At 35.6% G+C, this 13,126-nt stretch overlaps 1 long non-coding RNA gene across 1 annotated transcript; it reads left to right on the forward strand.

Annotated features, from left to right (window-relative positions):
- Positions 1-3,292: 3,292 nt before the first annotated feature.
- On the forward strand, positions 3,293-6,494 carry LOC116107889. The gene is made up of 3 exons (XR_004124549.1): positions 3,293-3,403; positions 3,551-3,716; positions 6,139-6,494. It is a non-coding gene; the product is annotated as an uncharacterized LOC116107889 (long non-coding RNA).
- The last annotated feature ends 6,632 nt before the right edge of the window (positions 6,495-13,126 follow it).

A 13,126-nucleotide genomic window follows, 5' to 3' on the forward strand; every position in this document is an offset into this window, starting at 1 on the left:
GAACAATTTTAATTCATTGCAAGTCCATGAATCGCTATCGTAGTCTAGTGTACAAAAGCAATGGTTGATCCCACAGAGATTTGTAAGTACTCAATTAATCCTAACATACTATGCCTTAATTAAACAAATAAAATAAAAAAAATTTTAAACAAAAGAAATTAAACTAATTACTAAGGAAGCAAAATAAATTCTTAACCAACTAAATTAAATAACAAAATTAAAAATTAATTGAAAACCAATGCAAGAAAAACCTCATCCACCCATGGATATTTCAATAATTTAAAAAGTTTATGTTAAAAGCTAATGGTTTTGAAATGTTTTCTCATCAGCTCTTCTAAATTTGTGTCATGTTTATGATAAAAGTGTTATCTAGCTGATACAAATCATCATTTGTGACTCTTAGATATACTACTCAAAAGGTCCTGAATTTAAATCCACATGACTATTAATAAGGGATAACCATTGAAGACTTACTTAGCTGTTAACTTCAGGGTTCCATGGGACTAGTCGAAGTACATGCAAGCTCATCCAAACACTCATGAATACAAAAAAAAAAATAATAATAATAAATTAAACTTTCGTGTAATTAACCATATCCAAACACATAAAAAACACAACTTCACATCATCAACCATCTTCACACACATTAAAAACAAAACTTCAAAATCAAATCTAGAAAGAATGAAATAACAAAAATAGCCATGACATACTATCAAGTCCACTAGCGACGACGATGGCCTTATCCAGTAGCCCCCGTTACAGCCATGGCCTTCAAATTTTTTTTTTTTTTTTTATATAAACTTCTGTTTTTGGATTATTTTTCTAATTTAAAAAAATAATGAGAGAGATTATAGTTTATTTAAGGTTATTTTTTCATTCAAGTTAATATATATTGTATAGAAAGATGTAAATACCCTTTGATGGTTAAGTATAATATTTGAAATTTAAAAAGTAGGTGGAACATGATGGTTTTAAAATGATTAGACCTAGAAAAACGGGTTTGGATTCGTGGGTCAACCCGTATCCAAGTAAATAATATAAGGCACGGGTATGTATAATTAGACATGTTTTTTTGGCCCCTGTCCTGCCCTACCCATTTTGTAAACGCGTAAACCGAGTGCATCCACGAGTACTGCTTTTTAATTAAAAAAAAAAAACCGAAATTGACATTCTTTGTCTTTCTCTTACACAGCATGTGAGCTAAAGCCTAAAACACTTATTCGTTTCCTTCTCTCTCTCTCCAAACTTAACTTCTCTTGTTTACTTCACATTCCGCCTTTTTCCTATCAAAATCATTCACAATCTCCATTCATTCCCCTTCTCTAACCCACTAATTTTTCTTCCCAAAGAGTTTTTCAACAACCCACTCTTCTTCTTTGCAACTAAGGGCCTACTGGGTATAATAGATCCAATTGATGGCCTAAAAAGAACTTGAATTCACCCAGCCCTTCTCACTTATGGTTCATCAAGATAGGCTATAGAGCGGCACATTTCCATTTCGTCAAAATGTTTTCTCTTCACGTTTCTCAAGATTTCGAAGCTTTTAAGAATTTTTCTATTTTGGGTTTGTTTTGTGTTGTGGAGTTAGAATGAAAAACATTGTGTAATTTTGGAAAAAAGTTTTATTTTCTTCTTGTTTTTTTTAAGGATTTGAGGATTTTGAAGTTGTTCTTTTTTGGGTATTTGCTTTTGGGTATTTGCTTTTGGGTTTGGGTTTGGTCTGAAGAACGGAGGTAAAGATGATGAGGTGGCAGCCATGGCCACCTCTTGTGAGTTGTGTCGAAGAAGTATGAGGTGAAATTAGTGGTACAGAGGATGGAGGGGTGGTGGGATCTGGTGCATGAGGTTGCAGAGAAGAAGGAAGAAGAAAGATAAACGATTGAGATTCGTTGGAAGGGTCCTAAAGTCGCCTTGAGTACTTTTGACTTTTGAGTAGAAGGCAATGTTTTAAAACCTGCCCGGCCTGGCTAGTTCAACCGAGACCCAGAAGCTTCAACGAGTCGGGTTTAAATTTTCCTATTCACCCAAAACCCTAGGATTTTCGGTGATGATCGACGAACAATTGACTGCCGGAATGTTGGGGCTTTTGAAGAGCAATTGCCAGTGAATGCAATGGTGGTGACGGAGTTGATTTCCTATGAGTAAATCAAACAAAACTGGTAGCGGCAACAATGAGATTTTTCAAGCGATTGACGAGGCTAACGGGGGTGGGGTGAGGTGGGTTTTGGTTAGGAGGAAAAGGGGAGTAATTATGGAGTGATGGGGAGGGCTTTCGATGTCGGAATCAATGGGATCTGGCTTGGAATGTCGACGTGAGATCTAGCCAAAATCGAACCTATTTCGGCCAGATCTTAGGTATATTTTGATAGAAATGGGCTCAAGAGACGATTTGGGTTGCATCTGGGGTGTCGTTGCCGCTAATCAGTCGCCGGTCGATTTGTATTTGGGGTGTGTTTGATAAATTTCAAACCTATAAGGACTTAACGAATTTTTAGGGGTATATTTGCTGAATTTTAAAAGTTTTTATCAATCGGTTTGACCGCTGGTCAAACTGGTGAAACCGGTCAACTCGGGACCTGGAAGCTTTGTCAGGTTTCACCACAATTTAGGTTTTAAAACATTGGTAGAAGGTCAAGAGGAATTTCACCAGAGTAGCAGGTACCTACGGGTCCACCCTACTCGTATAGGGTAGGGTACGGGTCCAACATTTTGGACCTGTACCGATGGAACCTGTTCCAGTTTAGACTCGGATTATACCTGGCCTACTCGCCCATTTTGCTAGGTCAAATTAGGGGTGGGAAATAAATTTTCCAAACCTAGGGGGGGAAAATGTAATTTGATCTAACTTTAAGATGTAATTATACATGGTGTGACCGGACTTAGAAAAGAATAACTTAACCCGACCGTTGAAATCCCATCACTATGGAAGCCTATGAATAAAATCTGTACCCGACAAGATCAGTATGAAGCTTATTTCAATGGCGAAATCTCATTTGCCTGCGTATGCTTCCTCTTCCGCAAAAACCACCCCTCAAATGACCCCGAGATAGACCCCAATTCCTGCTCCCTTGAGAAGTTCAAGCTTTACGAGACCAGAGCGGTGAGGGTTTCTTGTTTTTTTGTTTTTAACTGTAATTTTCAAATAATTGATAAACTAAGGGCTATTCAACTGAATTGAGTTTGGGTTTTTTTGAGCAGAGGTTCTATTTAATTGGGAGTGACAAGAACTAGAGGTTTTTTCGAGTGTTGAAAATTGATCGATCAGAGCCGTCTGATCTAAATATCAGCGAGAATCCGGTGGTATATTCCCCTTAGGAAATCAAAAACTTGCTTCAACGGATTGATGAAGGAAATTGTGCTACCGGCGGCCTCAACCCTTTGGCTAAGGTTTTTGGTATTGCAGGTCTGGTTAGCCTTATTATTTGTTTTTTTTTTTGGGGGGGAAGGGGACGGAGGGGTGTGGTTGAGAGGATAAAGACCTTATTATTTCCATTATTATTTTTGTGCATTTTCAGTATATAATTGAGTTATTTATTTATTTTTTATAAAGGCTGCATTAAGTTTTTGGAGTCATATTATTTGATTTTGGTTACCAAGCGAAGACAAATTGGATGTATATGCGGTCATGCAATATACAGTATAGATGAGAGCCAATTGATTACGATTCCTCATGTCTCTATTCAATCAGATGTGGCGCATTCGAAAACCAAACTCAGGTATTTTCCACTTGTTATATTTTTCATTTATTTGGCCATAATTCATTGGGTTAAAATGAATTTTAATTGAATTCTTATGGACCTAGTCAATTTAAAGTCGTGGATATATTCTTAAAAGATTTTTTTTTAATACTTATTTCTCCTTTCTCGACTACTGTGATCTTTACTAGTTGAATTCGTCATTTTAATTTAGAGCCAGAATTGGTTCTCATGCCTGGTTATCTATTTGTTGCATGAGAAAATGAATGCCTTAATTGTTTGTTTTCCAGAATTTTTACCTTTTTCAGGATGTTTATGTGTGAAATGAAATAATTGCTTGAGTTTATATATTTATTTTTTTTTAAGTTTTTATTTTATAGTGATGCACTCCTCTTGCCATTTCCTTTTTTTTTCTTTTTCAGATCATGGTGTGAAAAAGGGTAAAGTTAAGAGAATGGCCATGTATAGTCAGGTTTTCCAATCCATTGCCACCAATAAAATGGCCAAAACCTAAAGAAATCATCTGACAACAGTTTTCCAGTTCTGTTATTTATAAAGTAGAGGAACTTTTATTGCCTTCTGACTTGCTATTGTAGGTTACTTGTGTGCGAATTACTTCTTTTCTGTTTTATAAACGATCTTTTATTATATGCTACGAAACAAAGCATAGTTGAATTATGTAAAGGAGATTTTACAAGAGAATGAACAAATTTTCCTTATATTAAGGACAAACTGTCCACATAACCCTCTAGTGTTACAATAGGGAACCTTATGAAGATCGTGAAAGAGAAAAAGAAAGGGGAGGCATAGAAGTCAGGAGAGAAAATTTGAGGAAGAAAATCAGAAACTTATGAAGATCATGGAGTAGAAAAAGCAAGGGGAGGAATTAGAGAAGTGAGAAGAGAAAATTTGAATGGGGAAGTTTTCTTTATTCTCAATAATCAGTCAGAGCTAAGGCTAGATGACAAAACAACTAAGACCCTTATATATGGTAGCTAATATCATTGTTAATCAGCTTGTCTCTTTCCCTTTAAACCAGATATCTTCAATGTCATAGAATGCTGGTATAAATCTAGATTCTCTTACTTAATTCCTGCTTTAAATAGAACAAAATGGTTTGTTTTGACTATTTGCCATAACCAATCCTCCACAATATTTGCCATTTTCTCAAATACCTCATTTTCGTATGGATGAACTAGAACTTGGAAGCCCCTAAATACCAAGCCAACCTTTTCAGCTAGGAAGTTGATGTAGACCATATAGGATGCAAAGGGATATTTAGTTCTTATCATTCTATATTTTAGGATTGAGTGTCTTAGTTATTTCAGTCTTTATTTCATTGTTTCTTTGTTTAATTAGGATTAGAATATTCCATGTTTCATTGCCGTATTAGGATTAGAATCATTAGAATTGGATTTGGTTTCTTTAGCCTATAAATAGGTCTTATTTTTGTTGGAATATAAGAGAGTTGATGATTAATAATAAGATTGTGATAGGAACCCACTCCAATAATTCAATAATTTGGGTTGGGCCATGGGTCTTTCATGGGCTTGGGTAGAACTCCCCTTGGAAAACCGGCTTGCCAAGGGAGGGTGCCCAAGCCTTTATAACCCGCATGCCCACCATTTTCCCTTTCAATGTGGGATCCTAACATTCCCCTACGTTTTGAGACCCAACGCCCTCGTTGATCTTTTTTCCAGAGAGCGCCCGCCCTCATCGGCCTTTACTGTCGTCCCTTTGGGTCTTACTTCGCCTAGAAGCCTATCAGCAACTCTCCTTCTCGACCCCTCAGGGGGCCCACTGGGCCCTACTGCGTGGGCTCCACGTTGGTCTCTTTACCCCTTGGGTGACTTCGCAGATCCACTTTCCTTGGGGTAGCAACCCTGGCCCAAGGTCAACCTGCCACACGTGCACATGATCATGCTCTAATACCAATTGATAGGAACTCACTCCAATAATTCAACAATTTGGGCTGAGTCATGGGTCTTTCATGGCTTGGGTAGAACTCTCTTTGGAAAACCGGCTTGTCAAGGGAGGGTGCCCAAGCCTTTATAACCCACATGCCCACCCTTTTCCCTTTCAATGTGGGAATAATTGAGTATTGTTTCCTGGAATCTCTTGCTAGTTCTTCTTCTAAATATCTAATTCCTCTCTATCTTATTAATTCTTATATATCTATCTTGTTAATTTTTCTTCTGCTCTTATCAGAAGCTTAATTCCTTTTGCTGGGTTGCATGAATGATTCAATCTCTGTAGTAGTACTTCAATCTACCCTTGTGATAAGCTCCTGCCTATTTTCTTTATTTTTTTTTTGGGGGAAGCATTGATTGATTTGTTATCAGGATTTACATGCATCCCTTGTTCCCACCTGCATTTGTTGGTTTTTGTTAAACTTTCAAAGCACTTTAATGGGGTTATTAACTGTATATTTGCAAATTTGCAGGTACAAAAAGCTATTATCCAGTGTAGATTTGACCGAAGATTTTTTCTTTAGCTATACATATCCCATCATGCAAAGTTTGCAAAAGAATGTGTTGTCAATGGGTGAGGAAGGTATGCCTTATGATAACATATTTGTGTGGAATGCATATCTAACGCAAGCCATTAGATCGAGGTGCAATAACACTATTTGGAAGATAGCATTAGTTCATGGCCATTTTAGGTAGGTATGTGGTTCTGTCAAATGGTTATATGTCTATTGATATAATTTTAATTTTCCACTTTAGATGATAATGAAGAAAGTAGATTTATTAGAATTAAAATGAAATTACAAATATAGTGAACCAACAGTCCACTAGATATCTACAATGTTTAGAAACTGAATAAAAGACTTCAAATTATTTTCACGACTGGGTCTCAATCTCTAAGAATAAATTAAAAAAAATATATCCTTAAATTATTTCGACACCAAAGCCCATAAATATCTAAGAATATAATTTTCTCACAAGAAAGGGTTAATGACAGTCACACCCATTGTAAATTGAAAAACTGACACTTTCCATACCATACTAATAACTACGGAAACTACCAAGAACACCCGCTGTCGTTAGATCTTTCTGTTAAATATGAGAGTTGACTGATTTTGACCTATGCAATTTTTTTTTTTTTCTTATTTGTCCATTTTATCCTTAATGAAATTTCTTTTAATTTCTATAAATTTAAAAATTAAAATAAATAATGCAAAAAATTCAGGAAAAACCCTATAAAATTTATGGATAACCTTTGAAAAAAATGATTAGTTTTACAAAGAATATATATTAACTAATATATTTAAAATTAGATTAAGAATCCAAAAAAAATTTAAAATATTGCAAGAAATTTAAAAACCTTTCAAAAACTATTTATCTATTCCAAAAAATATTTAAGCATACTGAAGTTATACAGAAAAATTAACGGCATATGAACTTAGCCTCTTCTTCATTGTTTTAGAGGCAAACATCATTAATCATCCTAGAAGTTTTGGAATGGTCAAGCCAATGGTAAATTTGCAGTTTTTAATTAATTTGTCTCCCAAAAGTTTCAAAAAATTATTCAGAAACACTCCTTACGAATAGATTCAGTTAATTTAGCATTAGTTGACCTTTAAAAAAGCTTAAAATTTCTATTTTACCCTTACTCTTACCTTAGCAAAATAATGAAAAAATAGTAATGTATGACTAAAATACCATATCCACAAGTGATAAATTATAAGAAAGATATTTATGGCACTTAATCTAAAATAAAATCATATAATATATTATTATAATTATTTATTTCAAGTTTTTTTGTGCTATACAAAAATTTATTTAATCAAAAATTTTCTCCAATGTGCTTTCTATCTTTTCTATTGCTGTATCATTTTAAATATATCTGCACAATGCAGTTGGCTTCTTGTATTTCTGCTTATGTACTTTCTGTATACGCTTGTTAATTGGTTCAAAGTGTGATAGAATATAGATTGATGATGGCAGACTAGGCTATCCATCTTTGGAAGGGATTTCAGCGTTTCTCTGATTTCTAGACGCTCGCGGCATTTTGCTGGAACACGGTACTCTTTGGTTTGAACTCATGTTTATTTGTTCTTGAAATTTTAAATGTCATTTAAACTATTGGGCTATGTGAAACAAGTCTTCTAATATTGCCTACATGGTACAGAGTTGCTTTAAATTTTCCTGAATTATCTCTAGTAAGCATCACTTTGGAAGAACTTTTAGCGGTAAATCCAGTTCATGATGGCTTAGGATTATTTTAAGTGGCTTAAAAAGGTGGTTTCCGACCTTTTTTTTTTATGCATAATTGTAGGTCGTTCTTTCATGGATTCCAATCGTTATCTAAAAGGGTTTGTTTTCATTTGTATTTTGAATTACCTAGTACAATTTGAATTTTATGAAAGTTTTTAAGTTACCTAAATATGAAGCCACACGTGTATGGTTTCATGTAATTTCTATCCTCAACTGAATAAGTAGGCAAGAAACTTTGGTTATTTCCATTGCCTGAATTGTTCTCTTCATTCTTTATCAAAATTTTCCATCTTCAAAACTTTGAGAAATTTCTATATCAATCCTCTTTGCACTTTATTTTAACTTTTTCCCTCCGTGTGCGTCAACAAGTTTTTAGTCAGAGCTTGACTGTACATCAGCAAAATTCTCTATCAATCCTCTGATAGAGGAGTGTAAGCAATATAGAGAGAGTAAGTGAATGATAGAGAGGACAGAAGTCAGGGGCTATGTTTATTTTTTGTTTTTCTCATTTTTCTGTTACCGATAACAAACGATTTTTTTTCTTATTTATTTCATGAAATCTTTCAAATCAACTATAGGAAATGCTTCAAAGACCATAAAGGCTTCACTTAATAATAAAATTCAGGGAATATTTCCATTTTGGAAATGTTGTATTCATTACACCTTTTATGGTGTTTTATATTTAATAGTTATTATTGTCCATAGTTACTTGAAAAGGGGAGTAAATGACCGAGGAAGAGTTGCGAATGATGTTGAAACGAGCAAATTGTCCTTGATGAGGAACTGGGTCATGTAAGGGAAAAATGAGTTCTGTGGTGCAGATGCGTGGTTCAGTTCCCCTTTTCTGGTCCCAAGAAGCTTCTAGATTCAGTCCTAAGCCTGATATTATTTGTAAGAACATTGTTTAACACCTTTATTTTATTATTATTTTTTTTGTTTTAAGTATTTTATGAAAAATCTTTCGATGTTTCCTTTTTCTTTTCCTTCTTATTTTAGTACAGAGGTTTGACCCACATATCAAGCAACTAAACTGCATTTTGAAGACCTGGCAAAGAGATATGGCAATCCAATAATTGTTTTAAATTTAATAAAGGTTACTTTCAATTACGTTTTGTGCAACTTGCTTTCTTATACTCTTTATATTCTCTTTATGCTTGCATGTTTGCTAATAGAATTTTTGTTGGTGAATTAATTTTTCATTTTTGTATTGACCAAAATTTAAACAACATGATGATTATTTTCTGCCAAACGTTCGCAAGCTTATAATTAATCAATTGCTGAGATTAGTTACTTAGTCTTTAAATATGCTATTTTCGACCAGATTCCTTTGTCAATGGTCTGTAAACAACATGGGTATTTCTGGATTCAATATTATTTTGTCATTGTCACGGTGGGAGTAATACATGAGGGCTGTATGCATGAATTGTGTGTGTTTGATGGAACTAAATATGAGGCTGAAAACAGAAAATGACAAAACTGTATAGGATCAAGGTAAATTTGATTGATCTAGTTCTCTAAGAACCTGTTGATAGTGTTAGATCCCATATTGGAGAGAAAATGGCGGGCATATGGGTATAAGGGCTTGGGCTCCCTCCCTTGGCAAGCCGGTTTCCAGGAAAGTTCTACCCAAACCCACAAAAGATTCACCGCCCAGCCCATTCTATCAAAGGCCCAATACCGGCCAATGCATATCAATTTGATTGGTTCCTATCGGATAGAGAAGTAGATAATTTTCTTCTTTTATTTCATAGGTTTTTTTTTTTTTTTTTTTTAATTTACTTCAATCAATCAAATGAGGGAGATGGAAGAATATGGATACGTTTTTTCAGGTGTTTCTTTAGCGAGTTTTTCTTTAAGTGCTTGCTGATTGGTTTTTTGCTTTTTATTTTTTATTTTTTTGACTCTTTTGTATGACGGTGGGTGTTGCCTAGGATCATGTTGTTACTGTGTATGTAATTATTGACTGTAAAAATCATCAGTGCATTGTGCATTGAGTGTTTCTTTCTTTCCTAAATTAGGTGTATAATGATCGGAAAGAAATAGAACTTAGTGATGCTTGAAATCTGGATTTCAACAGATAGGTGCTATTTCTTTGTTGTTGTAGGTTTCAGTTTTCAAATATATAATACCACCAGAAACCTTCATATGGAGGTCTTTGTTGAAAAGAAAAAAAAAAAACTACTACAATTGGGCCAAACCTTAGGAAAAGTAAGTGAAAGTATGTCTTCATGTTTGTTTGTTCCAGTTCTTATTTATTTCATTAACTGCAACTTCGCTATGAGGGTTCTCCCCCCATCCAAATATTTGTTTTTAAGAGCACATATAAATGTAGAAAGACATTCTGATGTAACATTTTCTCTTTTGTCTTTGTCAGCCTTTATATATTAGTTGCTTATTAAATCATTTCTCCACGTTTAAATACTTTTTTGGAGCTCATTTACATATTAAAATGCAGACCGTTGGGAAAAGGCCGCGAGAAATGATGCTAAGGCGTGAGTTTGCAGATGCAGTTGGGTATCTTAACACAATTCTCCCAGAAGAAAACCAAGTTCGATTTATACATTGGGACTTCCATAAGTTTGCAAAGGGGTAATTATGTATTTTATCTCACAAAGTAATCATCATCCAATCTAACACAAGAAAGAAGCTGCATTTCATGTCAGCTAACCTTTTTTTTTTCTTTTTTTCTTTTCTTTATCTTTCTTTGCTGATTTCTAGCAAGTCTGCTAATGTTTTAGCTATTTTGGGTGGTGTGGCAAGTGAAGCACTTGACTTGACTGGTTTTTTCTATAGTGGTAAACCAAGCATCGTCAAGAGGAAAACCAACCAACCTAGTCAAACTGGAAGGTATTAACTTGTGCTCTAGGTATTAGATACTTTTGATAAATAGTTTGAACATGTGTAGTCTTCTTTAAGAGTTTTGGTACATAAATCTTTCCCCATTACCTATTATTTGCGGCAAAACCTTTTGTCCTGAAGCAATTTTCCCAAAAAATCCTTTCCATGCATGTAAGCAGAATATATGATTTCAAAGGTAGAATAAACATAGTCCTGACTTCTTGGATAGTAAACTAAACTCTTTTCTTTATTTGGCACTGTTGAAATGTAAAATAGGAAATAGAATTATTCTCTTTGTAATATAGGAAATAGAATTATTCTCTTTGTAATATAGGAAATAGAATTATTCTCATTGTAATATAGGAAATAGAATTATAATAGGAATGTAACAATTTACTTCCTAAATTAGTTTTTTTGTTTTTTCTATAAATTCATTGTACATTTCATTATGAATATACAAGAAAATATTTCTCCACATGGTATCAGAGCCGGGTTTCTAAAATTTCAAAAAAATTTCAAAAAAATTTCTCTTTCTCGGATTTTTTTTTCGGGCGACTGTTCTCCGGCAACGATCAGAATCTGGTCCAATCACACCGGATTGATCTTCTTCTCCTCGTCGTCCTAACCCGAGTGGTTTCGTCGTCAGCCGCCGCTGCACACTCCCTCACAAGCCGATCGTTTTCCGACAGCCCTTCCTCTGATCTGTTTTTCCGATGAGCGTGAGTTCTCACGACCACCGGCATCTTGTTCCTCTCCACCTCGCTGACAAACCCCTTCTAGGTGCTTCCGTTAGCTTTTGCTCCAATCTGTTTTTCGGCGAGTGTACTGTTTTTCCGGCAAGTGTTCAGTTTTTCGGCGAGTGTACTGTTTTTCCGGCAAGTGTTCAGTTTTTCCAGCAAGCGTAAGTTTCTGTGTTTCTGTCAGTTTCAAGACTTCATGGATTCTTCAAAAACAGCCTCTCCTTCGCATCCAAGTGGTTTTTCTTTTGTATCTCTCCCTCCCATCACCACTGAGTGATTAATTGGGTCTACTAATTATTCATTATGGGTTGCCTCTGTCGAATTATGGTATATGGGTTAAGGTCTGGAGGATCACTTGACCACCAAAGCTGTCGATATTATGTCAGATAAGTCTTCCTGGACTAAAATTGATGCTATGTTGTGTAGTATGTTATGGCAAACTATTGATCCCCCCCTTCACCCTATTTATAAATCTTACAGCTCTTGTGTTGATATTTGGAGTCAGGCTAAACTTCTTTATACAAATGACATTCAACGTTTATATTCTGTTGTGTCTAACCTAGTTCATCTCAAACAACAGGATATGAATATGTCAGACTTCCTTGGTAAGATGGCTTCTCTTAAGACAAAATTCAATCTGCTGTTACCAGCTGGTAAATCTGCGACAGAAGATTTGGCTCAACGGGACAAGTTTTTTATGGTCCTAACACTTGCAGCTCTTAGTCCAGATCTTACACCTGTTCGAGATCAAATTCTTTCTGGATCCACCGTGCCTTCCCTTGATGATGTGTTTGCCAGATTACTTCGGGTTTCCTCCCCTACTACTGTACATTCCCCAAGTGACTTTTCGGTCCTTGTTTCTCAGTCCCGCACTTTTCGAGAATAGGGCGATCGAAGTGGCAGAGGAAATCGGCTCAAGTGTAGTTACTGTCATCGGTGGGGGCATACCAAAGAGAAATGTTTTAAGTTACATGGTTGACCTACCTGAGCTGCTAATATTGCTCAGGCTGATCACTCTGATCTTCATTCTGAGTCCTCTACATTGCCAGCTCAGCCCTCCTTAACTCTCACAGGTACTAATTATGATGAATACTTACAGTATCAGGCCAGTAAGCAGTCTTCTTCATCCATTGCCTCAGTCTCTCAAACGGGTAATTCAGTTGCTTGCCTTTCTCAGTCTTCCGCTTTAGGACCTTGGGTCCTAGATTCAGGTGCCTCGGATCATATTTCTAGTAACCTTGATTTACTTACTCAGATTACAAATACTGTATCTTTATCTCCTGTTATTTTAGCCAATGGGTCTAAAGCCGATGTTCAAGCTATTGGTTGTGCAAAACCCCTCCCCTCCTTAGCATTAGACTCTGTGCTTTATATTCCCAAATGTCCATTTAATCTCGTGTCTGTTAGTAAACTTACCTGCTCCTTAAATTGCTATATTCGTTTTGATACTGACTCTGTTGTTATACAGGATCGCGACACGGGACGGATGATTGGCACAGGACGTGAGTCACAGGGTCTCTATCATCTCTATATCTCATCTACAGCATGCATTGTCTCCGAGTCTCCAGATCTCCTTCATAATCGTTTGGGCCATCCTAGTCTTTCCAAACTTCGGAAAATGATCACAGGTCTA

The sequence above is a fragment of the Pistacia vera genome, unplaced genomic scaffold, assembly GCF_008641045.1.
Source record: "Pistacia vera cultivar Batoury unplaced genomic scaffold, PisVer_v2 Contig549, whole genome shotgun sequence".
Lineage (NCBI taxonomy): Eukaryota > Viridiplantae > Streptophyta > Magnoliopsida > Sapindales > Anacardiaceae > Pistacia > Pistacia vera.